Here is a 4,747-nt window from a genome sequence, read left to right as displayed (position 1 = left end):
TGTTTTTGTTTTTGTTTCTAAATATATTTTTATTGAAGTATAGTCAGTTTACAATATTGTGCCAATTTCCGGTGTACAGCACAATACTTTAGTCATACAGGAACATACATATATTCGTTTTCGTATTCTTTTTCACACATAAGTTACTACCAGATATTGAATATAGTTCCCTGTGCTATACAGTGTAAGCTTGTTTATCTGTTTTATATATATTAGTTAATATCTGCCCATTAGTTAATATCTTCTGCCCATTTTTGGATTGGGTTATTTGGTTTTTTTTTTTTGTTATTAAGTTGTATGAGCTGTTTATATATTCTGAAAATTAAGCCCTTGTCATCTTCTGCAAACATTTTCTCCCATTCCATAGGTTGTCTTTTTGTTTTGCTTATGGTTTCCTTTGCTGTGCAAAAGCTTCTAAGTTTAATTAGGTCCCATTTGTTTATTTTTGCTTTTATTTCTGTTGCTTGGGTAGTTTGCCCTAGGACAACAGTTTTGTTTTATGGCAGAGTCTTTATTAACTGTTAAAGCTCTTAGATTCACAACCTTACACGTTTTTCAGTGTTCATTCATTGAGTCTAAGTAGAAATTTAAGACTTGTTGGGAGAAGCTTAGTAGTATTTTTTTCACATTTTCATTATCCTCAAATGTCCTGAACACAAATGGAATATTTACTACATAATGCTTTGTGGTCCTTGAGTCAAATGTTGTTAAAACTTGATATGTTGAAAAAACTGACCAAAGGAAGCTCCAAGGCAAAGGGAAGAAAACTTCTAGAATTTTCCATGAGCTGGTATGTCTTCAGATTGAAAATTATGTAAATATAAACTTCTCTGACCCCTTCATGAAATAGAGGTTTTTCTTTGAAAAAGAATCATTTATACAATTACTCACGCCATAAAGAAATCTCTTTGATTCTATCTTTGCTAGGAGTTACAGGGCTATTTTCCATTCCCACCTACAATATTAACATACCATGGCATGAAGTACACAACTGTATAAAACCAAAAATGTGTTCAAAAGCCACCACAGAGATGGAATCAAAAAAAGAAGCAATTCTTGCAGAATATTCTGATGATAAAAATGATGCCAGACTCAGAGACTATTTAGGGACTTAAAGTCCAACGTTTATGTAGTTTATAAAGTCCTGTTTCTAAATGAGAAAATTGAGACCCAAGGCACTCTGCTATTTGCCTAAAGTTTTAAAGGCAAAAACCATTTGTTTATATCAACAAACACTTACAGAACATCTGTTCTATAGCTGGTGCTAAAGATGTTCTGGAATAAAGAGATACAAGACATAGTTCTTTTCCGCCCCTTTTCCCCACCTGCCCAAGTAGTTCACAGTCCAGCACAGATGACTTTCTAGGAAGCAGACATACAGAGTGATAGGCATCTTGATACAGGAAGCCACAAGGTGAATCCAAACACCCAGAGAGCAAGAAATCAGGTAAAATTCTCTGGATAGGGTGGACCTTGAAGCTGGACCCAAGGAGCCAGTCCATTTTCTCATGATGTCCTCCTTTCCTGATCAGCTCCTTTACTTCTTTAAGAATAAGCTCCCTAGTCTTCCAGCATTCACAGTAGACTATGTCTACTGTTAAAACATTTGGCATTTGAGTTTTATTTTTGTCCATGAATGATTGTTTCTCTAGGTCAGGATATGGTGCTAGAAGAGTGAAAGCCACAAAGGGAAGGAAACCAAACCAGCCGCTTAAAAAACCATCTCACACTGGCCACAAGGGGGAGCAGGTTAGAGATGGCTGAATTCGGGCAAATAGTTCATCACTCTTAACTAAAAACTACTAGCAGGCAGCTTAGTGTTGTGGGGCACCAGCAGAACCTTCCTATAAATGACAGCTTTGCTTACTGAGTTATTCATTTTATCCATCTGTGTAATTTTAACAATTATTTCAACACACAGGGAAAAAATAGGAAGTCTTCAGGAAAGAATACTTAAAACAAAAATTCACTAATGCAAGCATTTATTGAGTTCCTGTTATTTGCCATGGAGATTTTTAAATGATATTTGAATCATACTTTAAACCTTTTTTAAGGAGTTTTGGTCTTTGGAATTTTCTCCTTTAATTATTTGTTTATCCAGCCCCTACCTTCAAGGCATTCTAGAAAGACAATTACATAAATATCAACTCCAGTATGACACTGTGAAAATTACAATTACCCTGTGGACAAGAGTGGATCAACCTATAGAGGATGGAGCCCCACTGATTGAAGGGGAACAAAAGATTAGGTATTGATGAAACACGAGAAGAGTGGTTGTCAAACATCCTCATAACAACCATAAATGACTCAAAGTTATCAAAAGTGGGATTTCTGGATATTTTAAATTTGTGTGTCATGCCAGAGTGTGTAGAGTTGGAGAGTGGTGTCAGAAGTTCATTTATTCATTCATAAAGGCAGTGAGCTCTTCCTTGTCCTCTAGGCTCTAAACAAATTGGCTATCTTCTGGACCTCTGGAAGAGAGATCACATTTCTGACCAAAACTTAGGGCCCATGTTCTGACAAATATAGTATCTTTATGGGGAAAATGCATTAAAGATTTAAAATCAGGGTTGTCACAGAAAATTCAGGGTGTATGGTTGCAATGGCCAGCAAAGTTCTATGGGCTTCCTGAAGGGGAGAAAAATTCCTCGTGGACAAGGAAGTCTTTTGGCCTCAAGATTAATGTGATAAACAGCAAATTATGGATCAATACCTGGTCACTTCAGACCTAGTTCAAACTCATTCCCTGTCAGCTGCACTCATTAGGCTCAACGGAGCAAAGTAATTTTCCACTGCAAATAGATCCCACCTTAAGACTATATTATAAAGATCTAGCAAAGAGCTCTCATTTCTGGGAAATCTAGAAGTTGTTTTTTTGTTTGTTCATTTTTCTCTAATCTACTCCAGTCTATAAACATTTGTATTTTCACCAGTTTTACTGGAGGAACTATTCACCAGATATTTGACTATCCACAGTCTGACAAGTGGTCATATTGCACTTCCTTGGCTCTTTTTGGTTGGCTTAGGCCACGTAAATATTTCTGACAAGTTGAAAAAAATGAAATAAATCAGAGCATTTAAATGCTGTTTGGAGAGTCTTCAGAGCACTCTGTTGTCTCTGCACAGAGGTCAGCTCCGTTCAAGATGGTGGCCGCTCTGTCAGCCAAGGTCAGCGAGGGAAGGGAGATTTAACCTTTCTCTTAGGGTCTGCAGCCAGACCTAATTTCCTTCAAGAAGCAGTCCCCTAACCTTGTGTTTTCAATGACTGCTATTGGTCTTCTTTTATCATCCCAAGACTGTTGTGGTCTCTCCCCCTCCCCTCTCTGCCTTAAAATCACAGGGTATCATCTCCAAAGATCAAACTTATTTATGTCCCCCGTTGATTTCTTGGAAGTTTCTTTACCAATCTGGGAAATATTTTTCTTTCTCTTTGGTCTACAACATTGACTGAAAGTCAGAACAGAAACTGTACTTAACAATAAAATGACAGCCAGTGGGGGAAGAGACTTAAAACTTGAACTGCTCTCTTGGGGATGGGATATGGAGGCAATTGCAATAGAGTGAAAAGAGAAGTGATCCAGGAGTCAGGACACAGGCTGGAGTTCTGGCTTTGCTGCTAAATATCAGGGTGTGCTGTACAAGTCACTTGTTCAACATGGGCCTCAATCTGTCCATCTTAGGAAGTAACAATAGTGAATATTTGTTGAGCATCTGTAATGATTCCAGATACTGTTCTAAGATGTTTAAATGGAGAAGGATGAAAAGATTGGCGTTTTTCAGACTTTACTTTTATTCAAGGGAACCCTTTCATAAAATAAAGTCTCACATGGCTTCCCAATACATACAGCAGATAAAAGAGGAATACCTCTTCCACTTGTAAGTTGAAATCTGTTACCTTTCCTCATGAGCCAGTAGAAAAGATCACAATTTGTGACCACCATTGCACCAAACTTTGATCTATAACACGTTTCAATACCGTGTGTTTCCTTAGTTTTAAAAATAACTAAATATAAATTCACTCAAATGCCTGTGGATCCCTGAAAGAAGGTCTGTGGGATCCTTGGTTTCCACAGAGCACAATTAAAAAGCCACTGGACGAGTTTATCTCTGAGGTCCCTTCTGAATCTCATGTTCTTTCTACATCTGAGTTTGGCTCAAATGGCAAAAAGTGCTGCCAAGAATACACACAGACCATCACCCTTCATGAAGGACTATGCGTCCTTTGCGATTTTCCCATAGACAAATGCCCAATACTAAAAAACTACCATTATGACTAGTCCTAATTTTGTCTGGCCTTCAACAAGTGTTGGTGACCAGTAGTAGTGCTATGGCTGTGACAGTCACAGCTGCTTTGGGTTTCAGCGTATATCCCCTGGGTCATTCCAGAAGTTAAGTCAAGCTCAGTGCACTTTTGGATGTTGTCAGACCTGTAATTCAGGGAAGAGGAAGCCTGAAATGACATCATATAGTGAATGTCAACAATGCTGCTTGGATGGAAAGAGGAGATCCCATCCCACTACTTACCTGTGTGATCCTGGCTAGTCACTTAATTTCTTTTGTTTGTTTGTTTGTTTTTGTTTTTGCTGTTTTGCTAGTCACTTAATATTTGGGGGCCTTGTTTCTTGAACCAGAGATCAACTCTATGTCTTTTCGAGCGGAAGCTTTCTTTAGTCTCTAGTTAGTTGGCATCCCTCTGTGACCAGCTACACTGCCTTGTATCTTCATTGCTTCTCAGTTACCAGCAGGG

At 38.1% G+C, this 4,747-nt stretch overlaps 1 long non-coding RNA gene across 7 annotated transcripts in view; it reads left to right on the top strand.

Moving 5' to 3' along the window:
* The window catches only part of LOC123612944 (uncharacterized), a 72,295-nt gene that overhangs the window by 32,635 nt on the left and 34,913 nt on the right, over positions 1-4,747 (top strand). The window lies entirely within an intron of this gene.

Source organism: Camelus bactrianus, chromosome 1, assembly GCF_048773025.1.
Source record: "Camelus bactrianus isolate YW-2024 breed Bactrian camel chromosome 1, ASM4877302v1, whole genome shotgun sequence".
Lineage (NCBI taxonomy): Eukaryota > Metazoa > Chordata > Mammalia > Artiodactyla > Camelidae > Camelus > Camelus bactrianus.
This window is presented reverse-complemented; position numbering and strand designations above follow the sequence as displayed.